This window comes from Protopterus annectens, chromosome 2.part2 (assembly GCF_019279795.1).
Source record: "Protopterus annectens isolate FY-2018-M chromosome 2.part2, PAN1.0, whole genome shotgun sequence".
NCBI lineage: Eukaryota > Metazoa > Chordata > Ceratodontiformes > Protopteridae > Protopterus > Protopterus annectens.
The window spans coordinates 245,893,110-245,909,786 of NC_056730.1; positions in this window are offsets into that span (position 1 = coordinate 245,893,110).

The following is a 16,677-nucleotide window of genomic DNA, read 5'->3' on the forward strand; positions in this document are numbered from 1 at the left end:
GCTGAAAGACTGATGGTCTGCATGGGAGATGACCAACAACAGCTGGGCATGACTGCTAAAGGAGATAGTAGAATTGCTCTGAAGCAAAATAGATGGTTAAAGTTGTGAGATGTCACCTTCTGTAAAAATGTAAAAGAATGGGGCTGATGATAATAAGATCCTCGCAATTTTGTTTATTTGCTTGCTTATTTATTTATTAATTTACATTTATTTTGTAATCCAGGAATGTCTGTATGAATTGTACAAAGCCCTCTTTTCATTGGAAGACTGGGGAGTAAAGCTCCACTACAGTGATACTCTACTGCATGCCTTTACGTCATACTGTAAAGTATTTACATTTACCTACTTAGATAACAGGTGTGAAATACAGAGATTACATGTATCAAATTGCACAGTATCTACATTATTACTTTCCAGAGAATACTATATGGACATGCTAGTAGTATTATATTTACAGAGTACATTATATTTACACATCTTCTTTTATAGAAATTACACAATTTATGCATGTTTATCTCAGATATGCGGTGTCATAAACAATTTTCATGAAGTTTATTAACATATTAGTATAATATTCTAAAAATGCATTATAGTCTTCATGGGAGTTACTATGCATTTAGTAAATTTAAGCAGGGAAAGATACAGGCAGGTAGTTCAGAAAGGTTGTTTCAGAACCCAAGCACAAGATTTTGAGATTGAGAAAGCAGGATTGAGTAGTGATAATGACATTAATAAAGATTTTGCTAGTGAATTAGAAGTTGGTTGAAGAAAGGAATGATATGAAATTAAGGGACAATTAACCTGAGCATTAAATGTAGAATTATTTTTTGATGTACTTGTTTATTACTGAGGTGTTTTCTGGGTAGTGGTAACATAAGGGATCTGAGTTGAAATAGCTGCTGGCATTTAAGGACTAATTTTGCAGTAAAAATATGGTGTGTAAGCATCAGAGTATTTAGTTTGTTTTTTTCTAATTATTGGCTGCTAGAGCTGTAAGTTTAGGTTTAGACAATACTTTTCTTATTTTACTTATGGGGACAGGTGGTAGACACAAGGAGGGAGGTGTGCTGGGAATAGTTATTGAAAGGAAGGTATTGTTATTTGCTTGTTAGAGATTTTACATTTATAAAACAGTTAAAATGTGCTGTCTATATCAGTTTTATTTGATGGGGGCATGGTTATGTGCCTTTGCCCAGTTTTAGGATTGTTAATTATGAAACAGAAGTCATGGTTGCTTTTTTTTAGGTTATATAGCTCCTTATGGTTTGGTGATTTGTGGGGTATTTGATGGTATACCGAGTTCTTCAGGCTTTGCTATGTCATGCACCACCTGCTTGTGTTTCTTTTTTTTTTTTTTTTTTTTTTTGGCTAGCCATGGACCAGGTTAAGTCATTTCTTCCTTAAATAATGTCGTTGTGTAATAGAAATAATGCACTCCTGTGGGTATCATGATTTATCCACATTTGGCTTTGTTTAATTATTAAAGCTTTTCCCTCATGATCAAACCGTGCCAGCAAAGGGTAAATAATGTGATGCCTACACCCAGTCATAAATCATTGTTAAATTATAGATCATTGTCCATTGAAAGGTATGTGACAAATAATCATGAGTAGTATAGAAATTCCACCTACATCAATGGACTAGCTGTCAACTTAGTGTATTGATGTTACAACATCTTCAGCATGCAATCATGCATTGACACAACAATAAATAATGATCCTGTCTGCTGCCTGCATCCACATTGCTAAGTCTTCAAAACTGATATCAACAAACATACAATGCTTGATTTGCTACAAAATACTTACTTGTTTGTATAGGATATGACAAAGTGGAGCAGCCATCATTTAGCATATTTGAACAATAATGGTCCATCTTAACAACAAAGCACTGGTGTGTACCAGCCTATACAGCATCAAACATACACATGTCCTACTCAGAGACAAGTAAAGCACATGAAAACACTCTTTTCTATGCAATCTGGTAACATCCAGGTATATGGAATACATGCTCAGACAAAACATCATGTCCCATTTAACACTAATGTCATTTTCACCATATAGCTGTACAGTGATATGTACTATATTGAATGAAGCTCAGGTGATTGACAATGACCTGGAAAGTACACTATATTGCTACTGTTCCATATTTTGTTCTATTCTAAAAAGCATTTCCCGGTATTCTGTTATTGCAGATGTCCCTGTTTATCCACTATAACAGGTGTTCAGCATGTGTTCTGCCTTAATGCTTCTTATTATCATACACTGCTATGCTGTGTGCCAAACGTAATATTGTGTTACATTGTTTGTCCTAACACTATGGATCACTGACTTCATACCATATTGTTTTAAGCTGGTATTTATTTATTTATTTATTTATTTAGTTATTTCAAGTTTGATTACCGGGGAAGTCCACTGGGCCCAGAGAGCCTGTTTTCAGTGGAGGCCCAGGAAGAAAAGCTCCATGAAACAGATTACAGTAAAGATAGCAGTCCAATAAAAATAAAAAGCACAAGTATAAATACCTATTAATTAATACAAAGCATCAGCAATATTGCCTATAGTGGAAAAATATTGTGCAGATACATTTTAACAAATTCACACAGTTAAAGTCAAAAGCTATTTACAATATTTACAGAGTGTGAGAGATCGTATGGGAACTAGCTATAGAAGGTTATAGCCAGCTATAAGGTGCTTAGGAACTCTGGAGAATACCCTCACAGGGGCTTTGTTAAGGAGTTCTAGGTAGGGCTAATACAGTTACATTTCCATTTGGAGGAGAGGTAGGTGTAAAGCTGAGTTCTGAAGTTGTTTGTGTTTGACATTGTCCTAAGTGTGGAAGGGACAGAGTTCAATTTCTTACCTAATGAGGAGAGGAAAAGTTGTCCAGCAGGATGTTTAGGTTTGCGGACAGTAATTAAGTTTTGGTGCTCAGATCTGAGAGTTCTATTTGGGGTGTATGGTGGAAGGATGTTAGTTAGAGCGGAACATTTGGTTCGATTAAATATTAGTCTATGTGCTGTAGTGAGCTGGAGGAAGTCCAGGTAATTTGTGAATTTTAACCTGTTGAGGGATTGGAGGGTAACACAGTGATGAGTGGAATGTTTGACTTTGGTGGCAAATTTAGAAATTTTGTTATAACAGGTTTCAAGTTTGGAAGTGATGGAAGAGGATAGGTTAGTTAGTAGCGGGGTGCCATACAGTAGGGTGGGAAGAAGGTAAGAGGAGGCCAGAGTATGCCTGGTAGAAGTAGAGAGGAAGTGATTGTTCCTGTATAGCATATCTAGTTTTTGTTGGGTTTTCTTTATATTTTGCTGAATATGGATGTTACACTTGAGGTTTTCGTTTATAGTTACACCGAGTAGTTTGACAAAGGGAACAACTTCGATCAGAGAGTTGCTTTGGCTAAGGACTTGGAAGGAATTTTTATCAAAAGAGAAAGATTTTGAGGGTGTGAATAGTAGTGTTTTAGATTTGTTAACATTGAGAGAAAGGTGATTTTGGCGCATCCAGATCTCAGTAGTTGAAAAGGCAGTCTGCATTTTAGATAGGAGTTCAGGGAGGTTAGAGGCAGAGCAGACAAGTGTAGAGTCATCTGCATATTGGATGACTTGGGCATTAGGAATAGCAGAGTGAAAGTTATTGATAAAGATATTAAACAGCATTGGTCCGAGGATGTACCCCTGTGGTACTCCGGTAGGGGAGAGTAAGAAAGATGAGGTGCCTTTTTTCCATTTCACAGCCTGAGATCTATCTGACAGATAGCTTGAGAACCAGGAGAGAGTGTCTTGGGAGAGATTTAGGTTTGAAAGGTGACTTAGCAGGTGCTTATGGGAAACAGTATTACATGCTTTAGAGAGATCTAGGAGCACTGGTTTGATTGACCATTTCTAAGAATGAGAGTAGAGCTGTTATGGTGCTATGTCCTGGTCAGAAGCCATGTTGGGTAGGGGTAAGAAGTTGTTTTTTAGTCAGAAAAGGCATAAGTTAGAGGTGGATGCATTTTTGAAGGATTTTGGAGACTGGAGAGAGAAGAGCTATAGGGTGGAAGTTTGAAATGTTAGTGTTTTTGCCTTCCTTGGAGAGAAGTATGTAGAGAACTGCCAGAGTTTAGGGACATAGGATTCATTTATGGCTCTATTAATTAGGATACTAATTGGGAGAGCTATAGTATCGGCAGCAGACTTGAGAAAGGAAGAGGAGATGTTGTCAGGTGCACCGGAGCAGGGTTTCAATTTGCATAGAAGTCTTTTTATATAGTTAGTGGAGACAGGTTTAAGCTCAAACATGGGAGGGGGGTTATTTGGGGACTTAGATAAGGTAGAATGTAGGAGATGGGTCATTGTTGGGAAAACTTTTCGTTAGGTCGGATATTGACTCGATAAAGAAAGAGTTAAATAGTGAGTCTGATTCAAGGTCAGATTTACTTGGGTCTGGATGGGGGTTATTTTTGGAGCCTGGGTTGAGGAGCGAGTTTATGGAGGTCCAAAAAAGCCTAGGGTTTTGGGGATGGTCAGACTGGAGCTTAGTGCAGTAGGATTTTTTGTCTTTGAAGATTTGTTTTTTTTTTTGCAAAGTTATGGAGCTGTGTATATTGGAGAAGGGTTTCGGAAAGTTTATTCTTTTGGTAAAGTGTCCAGGATTTGTTTTTTTGATGCATAATTTGCTTTGTTTCTTTAGTTAGCCAAGGAGCAGTTATAGTTTTTATTCTTTTTTTCCTTGGGGAGCTAGGGAGACAAGGGGCAGTTATAGTTTTTATTCTTTTTTTCCTTGGTGGAGCTAGGTAATTTAGAGCATCTAGGTAAGTAGAATTAAAATGGTTTATGGCTTTATCGAGTGGAAGGGTTTTTAGAATGCTCCAATTCATTTGTTTGAGATAGTTAGAGGTTATGGGGTCAAATTTACTAAGGTTGCGGGTCTGAATATATTGATGTTGGTGTGGATGGGAGGTGGTTGCACGGTAAATGAAAGCTAGGAGGTGGTCAGTAGTAGAGTCAGGGATGGTGCCGGAGTTGGTAATTTCATTTGGTTGGATGACTAAGATCCAGTCAAGAGTGGATCCTGGCGGATTTGTTTTATTGCATCTGGTGATGGATTGGGTTACTTGAGTAAAGTTAAAGAGGTTAATGGACAGGAAGGGTATGGGACTGTTGATTTTATTCCAGTCAATGTTTACATCACCTAGTGTGTAAGTTTCAAGGTTAATTTCATCTGAGGCCCATTGGAGTATGTCTTCAAGGGTTGAAATGTTATTTCCGGGTGGGATATAAAGGGCGATGATACAGAGACTTTTGTGATTCATTTTTAATAGACCAACTGTTAGTTCTGCATTGGTGTATTTTGGAATGGGGTTTGGTAGGGGAGTTAAGGTAAGTAGATTGGAATATATCAATACAACTCCTCCTCCTTTTTTCTTTGGGTGGTCACATCTAAGAGTGTGAAATCCAGAGGGTAGGATTTCAGAGTCAGAGATGAGGGGTTTGAGCCAAGTTTCAGAGATGGCTACAATGTCAGGTTGGTTAGGACTTAGCCATGTTTGAAACTGATGTGCTTTGTTGTTGAGACTCTGGGCACTGAGTGTGAAAAATATAAGAGTATTGTAGGGGCATGAAAGGTTAGAGGAAGAGGGAGGGTAATTGTTATTTGTGGGTGGGTTAGGGCTGGGGTTAGGGTGAATGACTCCAGCTAAGAGAAGGTTATTGAAGGAAGTTATTTTAGTGTGTTTTTCGTTTGGATTTAGGGTAATCTGGATGGTCTAGTATTTGTTTAAGAGTAAGTGACTTAGCAGTAGTGGAAATAATTTTAGGATTAAAAAGGTGCAGAGGGTTGAGCTGAAACAGAGGAGGAGATGGAAAAGAAATTATTATTTGTGTGAGGGAGGAGATGGTTTTGTGTGGGTGTATGGTAAGGAGCAGTGAGTGGAAGTTGATTAGAGGTATAGGAGCTGGCATGGTATAAAGTTGTTAGGAGTAGTAGGAAAGAGATGGGGGTTCAGAGTGTTAGGAACATTAAGGAAAGCATGGTTAGAAAATAGGTGGCTTAATATAGGAAGATTTGTAGTTGGAGAGATGAAGTGTGGGGTGAGAGGGGGTAGTGAAAGAGTGATGTATCTAATTTAGTGATGTATTTAATAACTGTGGGTGAAAGGAGGAGGGAAAAAGAGGGGAAGGCTTTGAGTGGTTGTTCTTGAGTTGGTGGGGAGTGGTTGAAATAAAAACAGGAGTAGTGGGGTCGATATTGGTGATGGTATAATGCATGTTGCCCTAAAAAAAGCAGGATGGGACAGTTTGCTTTGCTTAAGATCGTGTAATGCCATAACTGTTTTTCCATCTGTCCTTCATTGCATATATGTGTGCCAATGTACTTCTGTAGGCATTTGTAGCTTAGTTGTGGTATATTTTATGCACAGTATTGTACACCTATGCTGCGATGGTGGTGCTGCGGTAGTGTTGTCTCCTCACAACAAGACATTGGGCCGTTCGATTCTCAGCTAGAGCGTCTTCTGTGTGGAGACATGCGTGGCAAACTCGGCATGTAAAAAATCTACTGCCAATCATTAGCAGACTGGAGTTCCTCTGTGGCGACCCCTAACTGGGAAAAGCCGAAAGACACAAACAAACATTGTGTTGTACACCTCTAGCTAGGGGCTCCACACACCTGTGTGCATGCTGATAATAATGTCTCCACCATTATAGTAATTGCCAGATTACATACCACACCATTCTGTTTTATTTATTTATTTATTTATTTATTTGCCGGGGTAGTGCACAGAACAATACTGACCAGTTTCACACTCAGCCGAGGAGAAATGCAGAACATTTCAGAAAAAAAAAAAAAAAAAACAGAAATGTAAGCAAAAACATGTTGCTCAGATTAGTTACATAGAAAAACTATACCTGTATATTATGATGAATAAGCAGAGTCCAATGTGCAATATTTACATTAGTTTAAGTGGCTCAGCCTTCACTAATTCTGTGAGAAGAGAAGGGAAGTACAAAGGAAATAGAGATAGTGTGCTAGGCGATGTGTTCTCTGTTGAAGCAGGAGCATTTGGCTTGGATGAAGTGGTGCTTTTTGAGTTGCTTTCTGAATATGGAATAAGCATTTATTTCCTTTAGGTCAATAGGCAGTACTTGCTAAAGAGTAAGTGCCTGAGAGGAGAATGCATGTGTAGTTCTGTGGAGTTTGGATCTAGGAGTAAGGAGAGCTAGTGCAGATTGTGAGTTGTGTTTTTGGTTGTTCTGGAGGTTTTTTTTTTTCATTCATTTTAGCTGTAAAGGGAGTAAATGTCTGCATTGGAGCAGTTTGTAGAGCTGGGATCCTAAGAGTAGGCTAGATCTTTGTTTTATGGGTAACCATTTGGCTATTTCTATGGTGATATAGTATTGCTCATCGAAGGGTAAGTTGTAACAAATCAGCCAATGTTGTTAAAGATTGTCTTGGGTGTGATGGTATTTTCCTTGAGGAGGATGTGAAAATGATTAGTCCATACTGTAGCTGATACAGAAGAACTCTTTTGCCAGTGCCCTTTCTGACTGGTGGAGAAATACAATGTCAGATCTGTTTGGCCCAGAAGAGGAGGGCATTTATTTTTGCTCTCACTCTCCTCACTCTATGTGGAAATGGCAGCTTAGAGACTGATTAATCCACAATCCTGACATTTGAAGGTACATGTTCTTTCTATGGTATAGTTGTATAAGTCAAAGATAGCTAAGGAGATGGGTGCTTGCTAAATTTCCTGTGGAGTTCTAAAAAGCATAGTTTAGTCTTGGAGGGGTTGAAAACTAGTTTATTGCTTATGATCCATTGGTGGAGCTCATCCAAATCTAATTGGAGTTGGGACTGAATGTTGGTGTGAGAGTGACTTGATTGCTAAATGATAATGTCATTTGAATAGACAATGAATGGGGGATGGGGAAGGTCACAAGGAAAATTGTTAATGAATATGGAAGGACTGAGAGACAAAAATGGATCCTCGTTGTATACCTTTGATAAGAGGTGAAGATTCTGGTTGGATGGACCCTATTTTAACTCTGAAGTGTCTATCGGTATGAAAGTTTTTTAAACCAGGAATCATTATTCAGGATTACATATTATGGCATGTTAAGGGGAGAGCAGCCATCTCATGCAGTTTCCTATGCAACCAGCTTGTGTGCCATATATTTCTATGTTATCATGCCATGTGTGGTATTTTGCAGTGTCACTATAAACCCTAACTGATTGCCATAGTAATACTATTACCATAAACTGAACAGCAGGGGTTCACAATCAACTTGTCTCTGTCACCTATGCACCAGGAATTTTAAGCCGGTGCACATATTACTACATGTTCAATCACAGTCAGTAGTCATGCATATGTATATCACCCTTATAGTCTGATGCTATGACATATCCAGTTTGGATATACATTAAAAAGCCTTAGAATGTGTAACTACCGCATAACACAACAGTATACTTGTATAAATGGTGATGAAATTACTTATCTTCTTATGTCTGCCTGGGACTGTCCAACACCTACTCATACAAGTAACAGTACTGCAGGATCACCACAAATTGATGCGACTACAATACTACATACACCTCTACAGAAAATGCCAGTACTTCATTCTGCGTAACACTGAAACATGGGCTTGCATCACGTAGTAATGTCCATCTGATGGTTGAGTCATTCATCACACATGAACACAAAAATAATTGGACATGTTAAGGGGAGATTATGGCAAAATATCCCATGCATAAGTGCAGCATAGCTCTTCCAAGGCCAGCCATGTATATATAGCATCCTATATAACTGTACAACTTTGTTGTTGCCTATGTGTGTGTGTGTGTGTGTGTGTGTGTGTGTGTGTGTGTGTGTGTGTGTGTGTGTGTGTGTGTGTGTGTGTGTGTGTGTGTGTGTGTGTGTGTGTGTGTGTGTGTGTGTGTGTGGGAGCAGGGGTACTCTTGCAAGTTTGCTCTTTGTGGGATGTACTGTGCTAAAGGTGGACCTGCTACCCTTGCCCAACATAACAATTAGCCACAACTGTCATAAAGGTGGGCCTGTTACTTTATTCCCACAGGACTGTTAAGCACACCTATGGAGATACACTGATGCATGGCCATTACAGGCATTGCCTTAACTAACAGAGGCAAACATCACAGCAATACTGCGGATAGAAGGATCTCTGCAGTCAAGTAGTGGATGCAGTATATGTTTTCCAAGACTGCAGTACTCTTTTGTACTGTGTTTACATCTTCAGAGGTGTCTGTCATGCTTGCACATGCTATATTATCAACTGTTACATGTATGGAGTAAAAATGTGTGCATGGCATTAATCAGATGCACTTCATGTAAATGAGTATCATTTACATCCTTTACTTATCCCACTAGTGCAATATGTCTGAAGTTATTTGGCACCTGTTGCATGGCTGCCATGTGCTAGTTATGCTACTCCTCACCTGTATGAATGAAGATACTTGACAGATATGTTACAGGACTGCTATGTAATACGGGTCAAAGTCTAATAAACGCAACAGGCCAATTACGCAAATTTTTCCCAGGGAAAAAATTTGCGTGGCCAACAAAAAAAAACCTCTAAACCCCAAATCAAGTGTGGGGCTTCTCCCCACACCCCCCTGACATGGGAGGCTGTGCCGTCCACACCCCCCTAAATAAATAAACCAACTTCAAGATTGCTCTATATCAGGGAAAAGGGTAAATCCCTGATGATGGCCAAGCAAATTTTTTCCCAGAGAAAACATTTTCGTAATTGGCCTGTTGCGTTTATTATACTTCGATGTTTAAGTGTTGAAGTTTCAATATTTAACAACCTAAGAGTTCAAAGATCTAATATAGACCCACATAATACTCACATTTATATATGCAGGAGGTAAAATCATCTATAATTCAGCTACTCTGTACATCACCTTCCCATTGTATAGCAATCCCTTCAGTAGGCTCACTCTCACACCACACTTTTTATCACTAGTGGATGCACCCATGACTGACATTGGAAACTGCCTTTCTGCTGGTCACTCTGGAAGTGCATGCCAGGGTGTGAGAAACTACTTTATATAGTCAGACAGTGCATGAAGGATGGATATTACTTGCATCTCTTGCCATCTCCTATCACCCTTTTCATCACCTGAATATAATCAAGCTGATACATTTCCTCATCTGAGGCAAAACTATTTTGCTGTGGCAGTCATATCCTCCTGTGATAGTTGCAACCATACATTCCTCATTCACACTTAGATGGTGCCTTGCCACAGTTGTACAGTGGTGCCTGCATATAGCTAATAGGTTCATAGATAGTTAGTAGACATACCACCAATTAGGCCATTAATGAGCCTCACCCAATTTTTTCAAATTCCCCACCTCAGTGCCTGGCTAAGTGACCTGCTCCAAGTTACAGTAGACAGATGACATCTGAGGGAATCAAACCATGGACAAGAAGAAGTAGCTTCTTAACAGCTGAATGCCTAAATCAGCTGTGCTAACTGCCACACACACATACACACGCACACACGCACACACGCACACACGCACACACGCACACACACACACACACACACACACACACACACACACACACACACACACACACACACACACACACACACACACGTAACAGTGTCTCCGGGGGGATATGAACAAATATCACCCTTTTACCAATGTTTTGTTTTCCCTTCCCAGCAACATCACTGATAACATGTACACATAATGAAAACAGTCAGTTATTCATGACATAAAGACAACTTTTTATATGAGGAAATAGTTGTCAGACCCATGCACAGATCTTGGCCTCCTGCAAGGTCTCATAATCCTTGCTCCATAAATTATCTACACTGCAACTGTCACACTGCATAGCCTTGTGACCTTGAACATACCTCCATGTTTTCACAGTCTGTCTCCTGTTGTTACAAGCAACATATGAAAGTATAATACAAAGTACACAACCAGTGGGATCTCAGCAGGGTCTCTGAGATGTCAAGGCACATATCATGGGTAGGCCTACACAGTATATATGCATAGAGTTCGAAACATGAAATATATATATACTGAAATAGCGGGTTTGATGTAATTATGGATACAAACATGCTTGCTTGCTGCCGCTCTTCCATACAAGTTCAGCAAGTAGATAGTTCAACAGTACTAGTGTTAGACATAGTTGCAGATTTTTAGTTAATAAAATAATTTTCCATTGCTTACAGCTATAAATTCACATTCCTCCTGTTTACAACTTTAGCACAGACAGCTGTTCATATTCAAATACTTTCAGGGTGCATGGCTCAGTGACTAAAAATAGTGTAATGCAGCTGTGCATCAATACATATGAAATATTGTGGAACATCAATCAACTGTTTCTTTATATTCATTGATAAAGTAGACTAGTGTCAACTGCTAGTGATAACATTTACATATAATTATCTGCATTTTCCCCAGAATGGTGCAGCAGATAGCACTAACCCAAGTATTTCAACACTAAATTCAAAATATGTGTATAAAAGACCTGAATGGTAATAAAAGATGCACAATTCACACAAATTGTGGCCTCTGCACCATCTGTTTAACCATTACAAATGTTCTGAAGATTCTTACAAACTCTTTCATATCTATGTATATCCACGCACAGCTTTCATTTAGGTGTATAGGATCATAGGATCATAGGAGGTTACTAGGCTATTGGCCCTGAGAACCTTATAAACCTAGCCAAGAGTTTAGCCCATGTTTATATAAGTCAGCACCCAAAGCCCCTGTCCAGCAGGGACACAGATGATATCCCGGGGGTGTATTTTCTTTTTCTCATCCAGTTATCCAGGTTGCACTTAAAAAGGGATAATGAGGAACTCTGCTTGAAGTGCAGAGGGAGTCTATTCCACAAATAGGTGGAGTTTCTGGGACACAAATCTGTCCCACCAACAAGTCCTATTGATGCCACAGACCAGGTTGAGGTTGCACATACAAGTTACTTGAGTGGCGCTTGACTTGCGGATATGCAGCCGTCCCATCAAGGTGGGGTCTGAGATTCCTTTGTATTCAAGACAGAGGTCACCTCTGAGCAATCTGTATGAAACTGATTAGAAGGACAGGGCATTTAGCCTATCTGCATAGGGTAGATGTTTGAGGCCCTGGGTTCTCCTTGTAGGGAACCTCTGTGGTCTCTCCAGTTGTTGCATGTGCTTTGCAAGGTACATGCTGAATGGGGCGTTGTACTCAATAATTGGCCTTATAAGGGAAGAATACAGGGATGTTATGAGATCTTAGTCCCTGCATGAGATACCCTTACTTATGAGGTGGGCTATGTAGAAAGTTTTCCCTACAACAGAAGCAACATGGTGGTCAAAAGTCAGATTGCTATCAACCTGGGTGCCCAAATCCCTAACTACTGATTGTGTACTTAGGACATTGTTATTAATGTGATAATATGTGGGGATGTCACTCTCCCCAAAAGGGATGATGATGCTTTTTTTGGCATTCAGCTTGAGGCCATGTTTCTGGCACCAGTCATTTGTTTGGGTGAGACCCTCATGGAGGATGTCCACATCACTTGGGGAATTATTGACTGCTCCCAGCTTGTAGTCAACTGTAAACTTGGTCAGCCAGGTTTTATCCTGCACCTCAGAGAAGTATATCCCGAATAACAGAGGCCCCAAGACCAATCCCTGGGTTAAGCCGCTCATTACACGTCTACTGTTTGAGGTAGCTTCCCCTATTTTAATTAGGTGGGTTCTCTCTATGAGCCAGTTTGCTACCCATCTGGTAACATATGGATTGATGCCTAATTCAGAGAGTTTATCTATTATGCCCGAGTAGGGCACAGTGTTGAAGGCTTTGGCCATGTCAAGATAGGCAGTGTGCACAGTCTTCCCCGCATCCATGGCTTTGGTGACTATCTCAAAGAAGTCAACCAGATTTAACAGACATTACCTCCCCTTGACAAAGCCAAACTGTGTGGGGTCAAGTGTTTGGGGCTTGCCAATGTCCCAGTTAATGAGGTCCATGATAATCTGTTCCATGACCTTGCAGATCAGGCTAGTTAGGCTGATAGGTCTATAATTTCCCGGATCAGTGGACGCCCCACCTTTCTGTAAAGGGATGACAGTGGGACAAAGCTGGTACTCAGGCTTTGGTTGAATAGGGTGCCTAATAGTGTTGCAGGTTCATGCCTGAGTTCATGTAGGATGCAGCCTTGGATGTTATCAGGTCCCATGAAGGCTGTATTTTTTGTCTTTGAGAGGGCAGGGATGACCTGTTCCTTAGAGATAAGAGGTGGGGGGCAGGTACTGGGGATGTCCTGATTTACTGATGGGGGGACAGAGAGAAGTTTTTACTGAATCCGTCAGCCAGTAGATTGGCTATATCTACAGCATTTGTGTATGTGGTGCCCTTGACCACCAGTTCTGAACAGATCTGGGTGCTTTCTTTGAGACTGGGGACATATGTGAAGAAGGCCTTATGATTGTCTCTAGTAGATGTGACCAATTTGGACTCGAAGTTGGCTTTAGATGATTTCACTAGTGCTCTTATTTGCTTGTTCAGGCTAAGGAGAGATTGCTTCCAACTGGGCACCTGCTCCTTCTTGGTCCTGGACAGCATTTTTTTTTCCATTTGTTATATAGTTTATTTATTGCAGATGTCCAACAGACAAATTTGCTTTTCCTTGTGGAGGATGATTTTTATCTGGTCAGGTGTTCCTGATCCCATGCATCTATATAAATGCTTGTATAGTACCTTAGTGTAAAAATGGACATTAGTTCTAGTTCCTACAGAGGGAAAGGGGGCTGTAAAGCTGTTTATACAATCCCTTAGGTAGTTGCAATCAGCTTTGGAGAAGTATTTTTGTTTGACCCTAGCTAGAGGGGCATCAGGGGAGATGGGGACTTCAAAAGTGACTGCTTTATGGTCCGATTTTACTAGAGATGATGATACTGTACTGGTGCTGCAGTGGTTATTCATGTTGGATAATACCAAGTCCAAGATATTATCACCTCTTGCAGGGGTATCGACTAGCTGTTCCAAGGCATTTACATGGATAAATTCGAGGAATCTCTGGAAAATTGTGTTCAGGCATGAGTAGTTTTTCCAATCTATGGTTGGGTAATTAAAGTCACCTGGGATCAGGGTAAAGGGTTGAATCTTAATAGATTTGAAGAGGTCCAAATAGGTGTAGTGGGCATCTTGAGTCAAATTTGGTGGCCTGTAGCTAGCTATAATTTCAGTAGTGGTCTTGTCAATGGTTAACTGCACCTGTAGTGTCTCCTGTGCATCATACTGTTTGACCAGACTGGAGGTGTATATGTCTTTAATATATTTTGAAACTCCACCTCCTTTGACTTTACTGCCCACAGTTTGGGGTCTGAATGATGATATGATAAGTAGCCAGGTAATGATGGGGTGCTCTCCGCAGCCTTGAACCAGTTATCTGTGACTGCACAAATGTCAGCATCTTCCACAGTTAAGAATGCTTGCAATGAGTGCAGTTTCATGTTTAGACTTCTAGCATTTAGCATCATGACCTTTAATTTGTGCTATGCTGAAATTTTTATTTTGGCACTATCAGCTTCATGACTTTTCCTAAAAAAGGCACTATGGGAGAGGCAAGGGCCTTTGCCAGAAGCCTGAAGGCCAAGTGAGATAGATGCAGGCCATCTCTAGCAGTATAACATGGATAAGGCTATACAGTTCATATGCATATACTTGTGTAATCTGTACTGATACTGGGGATTATATGTGACTGAAAGCACACACACATATATATATATATATATATATATATATATATATATATATATAATTGTTGTAGCACATCTTTACACATGCTGAAAGTTGATTGGACAACAGTATTAGGGTCAGACACTGTTATATAATCTTACCTAACAAATCCCAGCCCCATTGTTTACAGGTATAAACTCAAAGTCACCTTGCTTTCAACTTCAGTACAGACATCTATGTAGATTTTTAATACATACATAATAACAGTGCCATGCAGTTATATAGCCATAGTGATAACCTTACGCAGAACATATTTCCATTAAGTTCAGATTATGAAATGATACTTCTACATTACTTAGATAGCAACACCTAATACACTGGCAAACTGATACAGATGAAAGTAAAACATACTTACAATTGACTGTACCATTTGTAAAATGATGCATACAGCACACATAATGTATACAATTGTGGTTACGCGTACTACAGCATATTATCTTCTTAATAACAGTCATGTTTGTAGGAAATAACTTAGCAGAAATTGTTTTCATGTATGGACACAACAGATATACAAATGTGGTCATATACACATTGTTCACATAAAATATGTACCATACGTAGGCATACAGTCTTACAGTAGCATAGAGTATTACTAACGCAAGCATTATGTTACTTAATAATGACATAATAGACCATCTACACTCTGGCAAAGGCAGAAATAAATATGGCAAATACATAAACTTATGGTCACAGAAGCACGGACAATGATAACTCCATACTTCCTTACTGATAGAAAGGCTATGTGAAAAATGTATAATAGACCTAATCTTGTTACCAAACAAGGGTGAAGCAGATTTATGCAGAGCAGAAAGATGAAATAATGGGCTGTAAAATATTCCTTCCCATGTTGCTAAGGAGTGAGGAATTTAAATACAATTACTATGTAATGGGTAGACATATAATAGTGTGGACATATTTCAACTTACTGCAGTCCTCTAATGGGATTTTACAAACTTGTAGCAGCCATGCTTTCAACTGCTCCACCCTACTTCAATAAAGGTTACTGAACCAGAGTCTCACTTGGATGCCTATCTCATAAATGCCTGTTCTCCTACATAGATAGACCATAGTCTACTTTCAGATGTTTGTTATGGGTAAAGCATGTTGTGGGACACTTAGCAGATTCTCATCAGTTGTGTACAGTTTGAGCATTATTAACTTCTTCCCAAATGGATTGGGTACTCTCATTCAAGGAAGTTACCTGCAAGTGGTCATCCTTGCACATTGTCTCACTTGAAATGTAGCAGAAATGTAGTCCTTTGCAAATAAACATTATGTTTCAGCTCTCAGATTAGAATTTCATGTGTTCCACATATGGGTATCAGGGCCATACTTAACTGATCTGATGGAACCCTTTAAATCACTAAAAAGTCTTCCCAAAGTGATGGAACAAAAAAAAGCCTTTTCTAAGTGTATTAAGCAGCTTGCTATGACTTAAAAAATGTAACTTGCATCTTTCTACAGTTACACTGCAACTTATAACTGCAACCACAGCTGTGATTGCAGTAACGGTATTCATTGGTATAGATGCATTATCCTCACTACTTCATAAATGAATGCTGCTACTTCACCTGCATCCCATCAGCACCTGACAATCATGCTCCCTAACTGTTTGAGCCCAGGTAGTCATCCCCTTTCATCCCACCCTAGTTCCATCTCTGATGGGCATACCTGTAAAGTAAATGATAACGTATATGTCATATGCATAATACTTTTTCTAGCTGCAATATTTTCTCACACACTTCAGGTGCCTGAGTTTCCCAGCACCCTACTCTTTTCTTTATGGCTGACATATTCGTGTGGGTCTATATTATAACTTCAAACTATTAAAATAGCGAATGCTCTTTAATTGACCCCTGAAAATCGAAAGCACTAAATCCCCCCCCCAAAAAAATCCAAGCACAAAATAAATTCGGGGTTGTGACC